Genomic DNA, 13,252 nt, shown 5'->3' with positions numbered 1-13,252 from the left:
GAGGTTGTGGCCCCGCCCCCTGTCACTCACAGAGCCGCAGGGCGATCAGGGGGTTTGGGCGCTGCCCCCTGTCATGCTGATCCCGGTGCCGGGAGCCTTGCTGCTCCGCTGATCCCGGAGCCGGGAGGCATATTACCCTTTTACTATATAGAATAGAGGCCTGGTGCATGGGTGGGGGCTGGCTGGTTTGCCCTGAAGGGTGTCCTGGATCAGGGTGGGGGTCCCCACTGGGGTGCCTGGCCAGTCTGGGTGAGGGGCTGAGGGCTGTTTTCCTGAAGCGAGTGACTGAAGCTTCCAACCGCTCCTTGTTTTCTTTTTTCTTTTTTTATTCTGGGCCAGCTTTAGCTCTGAGGCCTCGCTGCTGAAAACATCGATACAATGTTGTGGTCTGGCTGGATGAATCCTGGCTGAATGAAAGCCAGTTTCTGGGGTTTTGTTTAGCTTCTTATTTGCAACATAGTACATAGTTGCTTAGAGTTGCAGCTGAGAGGCCGGCAAGTTAGGCGGGGAACGTTGGAGTCTGCAGTCACTGGAGCAAGCGAGCCTCCCTGCTCGCTTCAGTGCTTGGCTGCTGGCCGCCATCTTGCCTGACAGTTAATTTGCATATACTCACTGATTAGCCAATGAAAAGGGTAGAGGTCGTATGCTAATTACCATGTTTCTCTTTTATTAGTGTAGATGGTACAGAGTTTCAGTTTTGATAAAAAGAATCCTAGCCCCAGCTGCGGGCTACTAAAAAGTTTGTCCAGGGGGAGACAAAACGGCAGCCAAATAGGCGGAAAGGTCCAGTGCCTTCTCATGGAACAGATAGAAGAAACAGCTGAATTGAATAATATCCACCCGGATTGGCAAATTAAACACAGCTGGAGAGACAATCCATGGACAGAAAGACCAGGCCCCTCCTAGCACCACAGCCGCACCCAGCCTTGAACTCAGCAGGGAAACAAAGATTCGAAATACCCCCAGGGAGCCCTGGGGGACTGGGTTGAGGGGCCATTTGATCCCAGAAACTAATACAGAAACACCACCACCTAAAGGCCGTGTCAAAAATAGATGCTAATAATCCCATAGTAACTTAATTATTTCTTTAAAGGCCCTTTTTTCCAATACAGTCACATTCTGAGATACCACAGTTTGGAGCTTCAACATGTGAATTTCAGGGGGAAATAAATCAGCCCATAACAAATTGTAAATTTTATGTTACATGCATTTCACCACAACTAAAAACTTTAAAAATAAAACCAGTGTACATATATGTTAATGAGAATGATCCAAAAGAGGGGAGGTGCCCAAGGATGCAGTGGAGAGAAGGATTCAGGAGCCAAGTACCCAAGTAGGTAAGAAGGGACTGTTCATCATTCCTAACAAAAGAGAAAGCAAAGTATCTAAGTCCAAAGGTGAGAAGGTTGGTATATTTGTGGATAAAGTCCAGGATGTCCTCTTATGATCATGTCAATTATTCAATTGGAATCAAGGACAGCAGCTGAGAGGGAGGACCCCTGAGAAGGTTCTAGTATTTCGTGAAAGAACAGACGTGAAATGGTATTCTCTCAGAGTACAAGAGTTAACTGACTAGGGAAATGAGGTGGGACTGCCAGGTGCACTGAGGGCTCCCTAAGGTTGACAGTCATATAGCTGACGTGAGACAGTCCTCAAGGTTGGGAGCCTGTCTCCAGCCACATTCAGCTGCTCAGATGCAGGGACAGAGCCAGCCAGAGAAAGATTTCATTAGGGTTTGCCAGGAGAGTACTGGGCAGGGATCAAAGGAGTTGTGGATATATGCAGCATTGATTATACTATTGCTAAGCTTGGTGAGAAGGGAAATAATGGTGTGGGGCAGGGGTTACAGATTTCAATAAAAAAATTGAGCGATAACCAAATGCTTGTTAAATGATGAAAGCAGCAAACTCAGCAAACATGCTGAGATGACACATGGCTTTAGTTCCTCCTGATCCCTTGTCACCATCTCCCTTGTATGTTCCTTTCCTCCTTCCCTTCATCTACACTTCACATGGAGTTTGTATACACAGCAATGCATTTTCTATAAAAGCTGAAAAGTCATTTATGTTTTTATCAGATACTTTCTTTTTGGTGAATAAAATGTTTCAGAAACAAAGTTCTCAAATCTCTAAGGGTGAAATTTCAAATCACTAATAGTAAAGAATAAATTTTGGGCAGAATACCTAGAATATACCAATATGTTCATTAAGTGAATGAAATATACAGATGACATGCCAGAACAGTGCCCTAGACTGGTGAATTTTTATGGACATGGACATAAGTAATAGGAAAATCAGTGGGTCTTTTGAGGAAATACTCAAAGGGTTTCAAAGCTAACTTAAACTTGGACTAGAATCCTTTCATTGGTTATGTGGTAAAAATTCCAAGGAAAAAAAGCTAATTTACATATTCTTCTTCCCCCTTTTCCTCCCCTGGCACCAATATAGTGTTATGTAACCTTTGAGAAAATATTTACAAGATGACCAAGCATATGGTCGGTGGACCAGCCAGATGAACTGACATCAAGATCAAAGGCAGGACAGAAGGGATGAACCCATGAATCATTGTGTGCACATATCTTAGAGTGGTGATCCTCCACATCCACTGAATCTATTCTAGAGTTTCATTTGCTCTCCCAAACACCTCAGCACAGAGAAACTTCAATGACGTAGCACTTAATAGAAAGGCTTGCATTACTATTCTGGGGAATCTGGACTGCAGCCAGTCTCTGCAGTAGGTGATTCATTATGATCAAAGAGTGAGGAAACTTGTTCCCTGGCCTTCTACTCCTGGGAAGAAAGGGGCTGCCAACACAGAAGTGCCCACCAGGAGGAGTGCATTGTTCACAAGGTGAGAGTGTGTATCCTGGCAGGCTTGCTGACTGCTTTATGGGGATGTTTTACTTCCAGTGAGTCTCAGGAGAATCAGGAGTGGTACCCAGAGGGACTCTCGTCTTCACCCTGCACTGGAAGAAAAGAAGGGAGGGGAACCCCATAATGTTAGTGCCTTTCACCTAATATGCACAGAAATAAGATTGGAAGGACCTATTCCCAATGTAAATAGTTATCTTTACCTGGTGAGATTACCAGTGATAGCTATTCCCTTATTTTTGCTTATCTGCATTTTCTAAATGTTATACAGCGAATGTTTTCCTTTTGAAAATGGGTGGGAGAAGGAAAATGTTCTTTAAACATCTCCCACTTCATGTACATTAGCTGGGTTCATCCTTGCACAACAATTTTCTAAGGAAGGGGAAGTTCACATCACCATCCTCAGTTTGCAAATAAAAAACTGAGGTCTTGAATTTACAACACCATTCTCCACTGGCTTATAGTTATTGCAAGTGAACTGATGTCATAGACAAGCTTCCTTTTTGATGCCTCCCTCCCACTGGCTAGTACAGCCCATCCACTACCCTGAAGCCCTCTCATACTGTCCATGCCCTGTGACTTGCTGAGGTTGCTGTTCATTGTTCAGTCAATGACTACTTGATAGAAAAAGGCAGAACCCTTTATTCTGAGACACAGGGTCTACATCCAAATCAGTAAGAAGCATCAAGGTGGCCTGCTTTCTTCTGCTTATGGCCTCTCTTTGAAAAGAGAATCTTAGAGACAAGAAGAAATTAACTAGTTTACCAAAGATCACGCAGCTAGCAAGGGCATTCTATATCATAAAAGCCTAATATGCAAATCGACCAAATGGCATGTCGTTATGACGCCCACTGACCACCAGGGAGAAGACGCTCAACACAGGAGCTGCTCCCATCCCACAGGCCCCAGGCCAGCCAAGGCGGGTGCCAGCGGGGGCGGGGAGGGGGGGTGTCTATCACCCTGCCAGTTGTCCCACAGATCAGGCCTGATCACCAGCCAGGTCTAGGGACCCTACCTATGCATGAATTTCATGCATCGGGCCTCTAGTAGCTATTATGAAAACCTGACACTGTCTGTAGAGATCTCTCAGTTAACCACTAGATTATAGCCCCTTAGTAAAATCATCAAGATTTCATTCAAAATAATACAAGCATGGAACTCTCGGCTAGCAGCACACCACCAGAGCTAGGAAAACCTTTTGGCTCTTAACCGGCAGTAGCCACTGTGAGTCAAAGCACCAGGGCTGAGAAGACAGCCAGCATGGATGGAAGGTTGGTTGCATCCAAAAGAATTATTCAAACACATTGAAAATAATGGGAGCCAGGTTTCTCACTGATGAAGGATGGTACAAATATGGAAAAGGAAAGGCTAAATAACTCATGTGATATTGGACTGTAATCGGAGGCATTGGCATGAACATAAGTTTTCCGAAATATATAGATACAGATATAGATAATGTATGTATGTGTGCATGTAGCTGCATCCCCTGAGAATACATAGTAGCACTGAGCAATTGTAATGCCTAAATATTATTCTCAACCAAAAGGAACTAGGTCTCCATGGAGAAAGGGTGATTCCAAGGCTGGAGCAGGGAATATATTAAATGAGCCTGGAATTTCTTGTGATAGGAAATAAGGAAGCTCTCAAAGAATAATGGAGACAGGAGCTTAAAAAGGGTCTCACTGGCCAAATCTGGGCCAGTTTGAGTGTCAAAGGAAACAATGTTGGTAATGAATCATAACTCATTCAATAAAGCGGGAATTCACGAATCCATACTAATATAAAGAAACAAGAAGGGAAGGCTCTATGTTATAGTAGAATACCAACTAATAAGTAAAGAAGGAATGGTAGCATTATATAATTATCTATCAACCATCTTAATAATAATTAGGTCAGGTAAGAAGCCAAAATTCATGCACAGAGTTATAATGGGGAACCAGATATTTATGCAGCCATAAACTATCTCCCCACAAAATAGTAAAATCTTAATGAATATTTATCAATACTTATTAAATATTCCAACCCAAAGTATTTATTAGTTTATTGGAGAGAAACCTGACAGACACCATCTTAACCAAATGGTATAAGTCAACATCAATAGTAATAAATTCACACCATGTACCTTCTGATAACATGCACTGAGAAAAACACACCATCATTTGTCATCTTCCCATAATATAACTGAATCTAATCATGACAAAAATTAGACAACTCCAAATCGAAGGGCATTCTTCAAAGTAACTGCCATGTAAACTTCAAAAATGTCAAGGTCATGAACGGTAAGGAGAGACTAAATGACTTGTTCCAGACTGAAGACGACTAAGGAGATATGTTCAGTTCTGGAATTATAAAGGACATCATTGAGGCAATCAGTGAAATTTGACTAGGGATCTTTGGATTAGAAAATAGTATGCCATCAAAGTTAACTTCTTGATTTTGATGGGATTCTTTGGCTATGTAAGGAATTTTTTTATTTTAAGAAAATACACATTGAGGTATCTAGAGGTAATGGAGCATCATGCTTTTGCAACTTAATTTCAAATGCTCAAGTAAAAAATAATATATGTATATGTGTAGAGAGAGAGAGGGAAAATATGGTGGAAAATAACAATTGGTGAATCTGAGGGAAAGTATATAGGACTTCTATGTACTATTCTTGAAACCAAAATTTTTCAGTAAGTTTAAAATTATTTCAAGGTAAAAGTTACCCCCAAAAAAGTATATGACAAAATTCAACACCAACTTTTAACAAAAATAAATAATACATGAGTATAGAGAGAGACAGAGAGAGAAAAGAACAAGGGGGGGGGGAGAGAGAAAGAGGTGTAATTTGAGGCATTTTTCTATGCTTATGCACATACACAGGAGTTTTGTTACTGTTTTAAAAAAATAGAATCACACTATACAAACTCTTCTGCAGCTTGCTTTTTTCACTTAATATCCTAGTGATCTTTACACATTAGTTAGAGATAAATCTACCTCAGCCTTTCAATTGTTGCATAGAATTGCCTTATTTTGATACTTTCATTTTTAAACCAATTCCCCATTAGAAGGTATTTAAGTTGCTACCTAATATTCATTAAAGCATGTACTTTTTTAAAAAAAATTTACTAATAGATTAGATCATGTACTTAAAGTCAGCATGTGAATGACTGCATGTCATAGGAGGAAAAAAATCTTCAGACATGGGTTACCCAAGTATTCCAAAGTAATGATAAATTCAAGGTAAAGTTTGTACCAATGGACAAAATTACTAAAACCCCACAAGGGGACCTGAATATTCCATGTGCCTTTCTCTGGCAGTGCAACTAGCAAACTGTCAAGGTGTCTCTTTTCTTTTTAACAGTCTATTCTCTTTTAATTTAAGAAGTTTCTGTCAGCCTACTTCGGAATGGGCATTGCAATTTCTTCCCTTGTCTGATGACTGTGAATGTTTTACAGAAGGCATACACGTGTGAAATTATTTAGGCATATTCATAATCAGCAAAAACATAATCAGAGGAAACCATTTTGTCTGTGGGTTTTGTTGGTAAAAAACAGTTTCTTCCTTGATATACTCCTTGGAAATAACAAAGTTTCTGCGCATGTGTCATTAATCTGTAATTAGAAGAGGGAAGTGGGAGAGGTTGCCATGAAAGAACATAAGCTTCCCAAAACAGATAGGGCTGGGTCAGAGGTATTTGCAGAGCCATCACTCTGCCAACATCCTGGGGAGACTTTAAGCACAGTAGGAGCACAGCTTGAGCTGGGCAAGCATCCAAAGCCTTGGACATTTCTCTTGCAAAACTGACCCCCAAGTTACCTGGGCATCACTGGAAGCACAAGACATGATTTAATGTGCATAAGCAGAAGGTAAGCTTGTATGTGGTTATTTTTGTGAGGCTTTTGATTTTGTACATTGGGGTCAATGAACCTAAGAGTCCTTCCTCCATTTCCTAGGAAGTGACATACTTATCAAAGAGTCAAGATCTTAGGAATGAAAAGTTTATAAACGCCACTGCCCCAATAATCCCTCAACTCAAGCTACACGTTATTGGTCACTTTAAAACCATCAAATTATCATCATTCTTACAGCTGGGGGGAAATTGCATATGAGTTAACTGCAGTGACTATTACAAGCTTCTAAGTGGCTTTGTTTTTTAATGTAATATTTGCTCATGAAGACTTAGGTTTAAAATTAAGGCACAAGTAGGCTTTTAACTAGAGCACGTCCATAGACACTCATTGACTCTCCCAAGCACTACAGTGTGTGTTTTCCCCTCCCTCCAGAAGAGACATATATAATTTAGAGTGTGCTCCAGTAAGTATAGGTTAGGTGAAAATAATTGATACTACTATGAAAACAGGGGAAGTAGGTCAACACCTATGTTCTCTAACAATTTAAACAAATGAAAAATAACTCTTCAAAAATAGGACAATAGAGTATGATATTATATTATCTTTCTTACCTAATAGAAAAAGGAAGACAGATGGGAAAATTACTAATAGTCAAACTAGTTCAAATTAAGCACATCTCACAAAGTGCTTCATTTGAGATTGCTGAGTTTCAAGAGTATTAATAGGCATTCTAGAGATATATGCTGATGTATAAATTTCCCAGGTGTTTCCAGAGAACCAATTGATGTGGCTACAATAAAAAGATCCATGAACATATTCATCATACTTATTGTTGTTGGACAAGACAGTTGACCTAAATTGTCTTGCATCTCACATGACACAATAGCCTTGTGGAGGTGTGTAGAATTAAAGGGTGCTCCAGAAATATTGAGTCACCCCAAATAAAAGAGCCCACTATTGATCACAAGTGCCATTCCAGAACACATTACATTCATTATTTATCAAATTCCAATCACTTGTGGTCATTTTTACTTAACTCTTTTAAAAAAGATTATTGATTTCAGAGAGGAAGGGAGAGGAAGAGAGAGCTAGAAATATCAATGATGAGAGAGAATCATTGATTGGCTGCCTCCGGCACTCCCCATCAAGCCCACAACCCGGTCATGTGCCCTTCACCAGGATCTAACCCGGGACCCTTCAGTCTGCAGGCTGACACTCTATCCACTGAGCCAAACTGGCTAGGGCTTGACTCTTTCTTTCAATCACTTTAAGAACCCAAGATGTGAATATGCTGGCTTCCCAAAGATCACTATAGTTATTTTTAAATGTTATTATTTATTTTAGAGACAGAAGAAGAGAAAAGGATAAAGATATAGAAATATCATCGATCAGCTGCCTCATGCACGCTCTCCACTGGGGATCGAGCTGGCAACCCAGGCATGTGCCTGACTGGAAATGGAACCAGCCACCTCTTGGTTCATGGGTCCACACTCAGCCATGGAACCACACTGGGTGGGCCCAAAGATCACTTTAAAGTCCTACTTTTCAAATATCATTCTCTCTCACCCCTGAATTTCTCAGCCTAAAAATTACATCCAATCCAGAAGTCAGGTGACCTAAATTCATTTCCAGACTTTGGTAGGCAAGTCACTAAATGTTGCCTCTGCCTTACTTCCTCATCTATAAAATGGACCAGTACTCACCATGCCTTCATGCAGAATGCTGTAACAATAAATGAAATCTTTAAAAGTGCCACTCCGATTCAACTAATATCTTTTGAGGTTTTTACCCTGAGCTAGACACTCTATTACATATTTTATTTATTTTTTCCCCATTTAATCCTCACAATAACTCAATTAGGTAGACATTACTAGCTATATTCTAAGATGAAAAACTGAGGGTCAGGAAAGTTTATTGACTCTTCTCAGCACAATTAGCCATCGGCAAACCTAGGGCTCAAATTCTAATCTAGTGCTCTTTCTGTCCTATTATTTCTACTTCTATCTTTGTATATTTAAGATGCCCTTACAGTAATAAGATTTTCCAATAAAATGAAACTTTTGGCAACTACCAATAAACTGCATTATAGAAAGCAAAGGGGACTGCAAAGGTCATTTGCAAATGAGTCTGAAGCAGGCTCTTGAGCACTTACAGCCTAAGGTCAAGTTGCTGTGACACTGAACTTTCTGGGAAGACAAAAATATATACATATGAATATAATTTGGAAAGGAGAAAACTCCAGACTCTTTTCTGAGAGAAACAAGGAAAGTATTAACTTAGGACTGAGGAGGAATAGAGATAAATAAGAAGTAAATATTTGGCTGACAATAGAAGAATCAGAAATGAGAACGCCTAAATTACTGAGATAGACGCACATTCTGAGATAGTATCTATCAGGTGAGCAAGTTCACTGCCTGCTAAAAATTGCACAGACCAAGATCCCTCAGAACATATTTATAGCTGTTCTGTCACTAAGGAGCCAACATTTGATCTGTTCTTTCCAAAACAGGTTTTAAAAAATTCAAAAGGAAAAAAGACAAGAGCCCTGTAAACAACATCTTCTGCAGCTCCTGTAAACATTGCAGCTACAGCAACTATCAGACAGCTGGTTGCAAAGGCTGAGCAGAGTTTCAGTCTGACGAGAAAAGTCTCCAGGGTGGTGGTTGCAGAAAGGGGGAGCAGCTACTCTCTCTGCTGCTTCGTTGTCGGTCGTGACCTGAAGAGGGGAAACTACTACTGACCCACCTGTTTGAACGGAAAACAACATGGTGAGTGATGGTGAGTGCATTCCCTCAGTGGGTATTTATGTCTATCCTGTACTATGCTCAGGGCAGGCTTGTGGCCAAAGAAGGAAGTGAGACACCTAGGGTCCTAATTCTCTGAGCACACCCCCCCCCCCCCCCGCCCCCAAGCTGCTTTTCAACTCCTTTCTAGGAGAAAAAAGTTCTGTCTGTGGGAGACTAGTCCATGGGAGGTAGAGGTCCTATCTAAGGTGGCCCAAAGTCTTTTTTTTTTAAATATATTTTATTGATTTTTTACAGAGAGGAAGGGAGAGAGATAGAGAGTTAGAAACATCGATGAAAGAGAAACATCGATCAGCTGCCTCCTGCACATCTCCCACTGGGGATGTGCCCGCAACCCAGGTACATGCCCTTGACCGGAATCGAACCTGGGACCCTTCAGTCTGCAGGCCGATGCTCTATCCACTGAGCCAAACCGGTTTCGGCAGAGGTGGCCCAAAGTCTTAATTAATGATTAATAAAACCCAAATTTGAGTCACCAAAGAATTGCAGTGCCACAATCTCTCATCCAAGATTCAGAAACCCAAAAAGCTCTGAAAATAAAAAGTTCCTTTTTTGTAACTCTTTGACAAGCAAAACCTGACCTGACTTCTTCTGTTGACAAAACCTGGTCTGGATTTATGGGAGCGTGTTACAGGGTGCTGCCCCAAGCTCCTAGGGGGATTATGAAATATTTAGTATATGCACCATAGTATCTTTTCAGAATCTGAAAAATGTTATGAATTCCTAGCTCCAAGTATTTTGGTAATGGATATGGACCTCTATTCCATGTCCTTATGCATTCTTTTTCTTTCTTCTTTTGTTCTAAATACTGATTAATCCATCTCTTCCACAGTATAATTCAACTAATCTACAGTATCTTAATAAACAGCTATATGTTCACAGAAAATGCTCAACTTGCCGGACCAGGTATATTAACTTGCAGGGTCAACCACAAAACTTTGGAAGACCCAAACTGGGCAGGCTGAGCTTAGCACACCAAGAAAATAGCAACCCTGGCAGGGAGCTGGCAAATTAGATATATAGATAGCACCTAGGACAGCCTCACAGGGAAATCACCTAAGAAGTTTTAAAAAATACTGCTTTAAAACTGATCCACTTCACTGACACTAACAACCTTACCTCCAGCAACTACCACATTTAAAATTTTAATTTGTCAGTCTCACACATTAAATTTTTATTTTAAATCCTAGTGAGCTCTAGAAATTCAGCACCAGGGGTCCCTGCACAATTCCAAATTCTCAAAATTTTTGTAGGTGAAAAGCATACCTAAAACAAACAGAAAACATAATAATATGTGCTATCCAGTCTCTTTTCTAGTTCTCTCTTGCTGGAATTATTGTATTTCAAACACACTATAAAAAAAATGGGCACCTGACAATCACTTCTTCTGAGTGAGAGTCGATGGATAAACTCAGACATCTGCTAGAAGACATGTATCAAGAGCTGCTCAAGCTCACAGATAGGGCCTCTGGGTCACAAAGTGCTTTGCTGTTTTTTAGGGATCTCATAGTGAAATATTTTCTTGTCCTACATGCCAAGCTATTTTGTTCTAAATTTAACACTCTTCAATAGAATGTGAATTACAGATTTCCATACTCAAAGAACTACAACTTTTAAACTGTGCTCCAAATGTTATATCTAGTCTCCCATGTGTATTTAGGAAGCAAAGAAAAGGGTTGTCTGCTTGGAATTTTAGAAATTTAGAGTAGATCAGGAATAATGTCTGACCCAGACCACTGCTGTTTAAATGCAAGTCTTTAGCCCAGAGTTTTGTCACATCTGTCAGAATGTCTGACTTCTTAATCTTGTGTACTTATAGATTTTGGGTAAAAACACACCAAAAATGCATACACATACACACAACACACACACACACACACACACACACACACACACACAAGAAAGAGAAAGAGAGATTTAAAATAAAAATAAAATAGAAAAACAGTTGCTACTTCTTGACAAACGAAAAAAGAAGAAAAGACATAACTGCCTGTATTTATGAAAGAAGCAAATAGCATGAAAGGGGTGGGGAGGAGAAAGGCTGCCCCAAAGAGGCTGACTCAGTGCAGAGACAGTCTTCTCATGCCTCTGCCTTCTGGAACAGGGTTCTAAGCAGCCAACCTGGCCAGCGTTTAAAATGGAACCTACAACTAGGATATGAAGCAAAAAGATAAGAGCTGAGTCCCTGAGAACTTTGTAGAAGTGCCATATTTACTCTGGACTGGCTACCTCTGGACTACTTTTACATGGAAGAATCAATGCTGGTGATTTTATTGTTGCTTGTTTTTTTGTCATTATGGTTATATTCAGCTCTATTATAAACCTAACTAATTGAGACTGGCAGAAGGAAAAACTAAATCAATCACAGGATTCATTACTCAGGCCCTTGCTACTTAAAGTGTGGTTCCTGGAAGAGCAGCCTGGGCATGACTTGAGGTTTGTTAGTAATGCAGAGGCTCAGGCCCCTCCCAGATCTACTAATTCCAAATCCCCATTTTAACAAGATCCCCAGATGATTTGGATACACAGTTTGAGAAGTTTGAGTAGCACTGACTTAGATTAAATGCCCTTTGAGAAACTAGATTAAATAGCATGGATTTGAATGACTTGCTGGGCAGTGTTCTTATTACCTAGATTTATATCCTGAAAAAAAAAAGACCCTGAGAAATATGACCTGATTTTGAGGTCAGATGTCAAAACATACTTTTTCAAATAACAACTTTAGTTTCAAAATGCACTAAAGAAAAACAAATGTAAGTGTTAGGACTATCTACACTAATAAAAGAGAAACATGGTAATTAGCATATGACCACTACCCTTTTCATTGGCTAATCAGTGAGTATATGCAAATTAACTGTCAGCCAAGATGGCGGCCGGCAGCCAGGCAGCTGGAAGCGAACATGAGGCTTGCTTGCTTCAGTGAAGGAGGACTCCAAAGTTCCCCGCCTCACTTGCCGACCTCTCAGCTGCAACTCTAAGCAACTATGTACTATGTTGCAAATAAGCTAAACAAAACCCCAGAAACCGGCTTTCATTCAGCCGGGCTTTAGCAACATTGTATCGATGTTTTCAGCGGCGAGGCCTCAGAGCTAAAGCTGACCCAGAATAAAAAAAAGAAAAAAGAAAACAAGGAGCAGTTGGAAGCTTCAGTCACTTGCTTCTGGAAAACAGCCCTCAGTCCCTCACCCAGACTGGCCAGGCACCCCAGTGGAGACCCCCACCCTGATCCAGGACACCCTTCAGGGCAAACCAGCTGGCCCACACCCGTGCACCAGGCCTCTATCCTATATAGTAAAAGGGTAATATGCCTCCCAGCACCGGGATCAGCGGAGCAGCGAGGCTCCCGGCACCAGGATCAACGTGACAGGGGGCAGCGCCCAAACCCCCTGATCGCCCTGCGGCTCTGTGTGTGACAGGGGGCGGGGCCACAACCCCCTGATCGGCCCTGCTCTGTGTGTGACAGGGTGTGGCGCCCTAACCTCCCCCCCCCCCCCCACGGGCCCTGCTCTGTGTGTGACAGGGTTGAGCCATAACCTCTCCATCGGCCCTGTCCCGAGTGTGACAGTGGCGGCACCCCAACCCCCTGATCGGCCCTGCTCTGTGGGTGATAGAGGGTGGCGCCCCAACCCCCTGATTGGCCCTGCTCTGTGCGTGGCAGGAGGTGGCGCCACAACCTCCCCATCAACCCTGCCTTGAGTGTGACAGGGGGCGGTGCCCCAACCCCCCAATCGGCCCTACCCT

This window comes from Myotis yumanensis, unplaced genomic scaffold (assembly GCF_028538775.1).
Source record: "Myotis yumanensis isolate MYYU_CA2020_CCGP unplaced genomic scaffold, mMyoYum1.0.hap1 SCAF_1, whole genome shotgun sequence".
In the NCBI taxonomy this organism is placed as follows: domain Eukaryota; kingdom Metazoa; phylum Chordata; class Mammalia; order Chiroptera; family Vespertilionidae; genus Myotis; species Myotis yumanensis.
The sequence above is the reverse complement of the archived record's forward strand: the minus strand, read 5'-3'. Positions refer to the sequence as shown.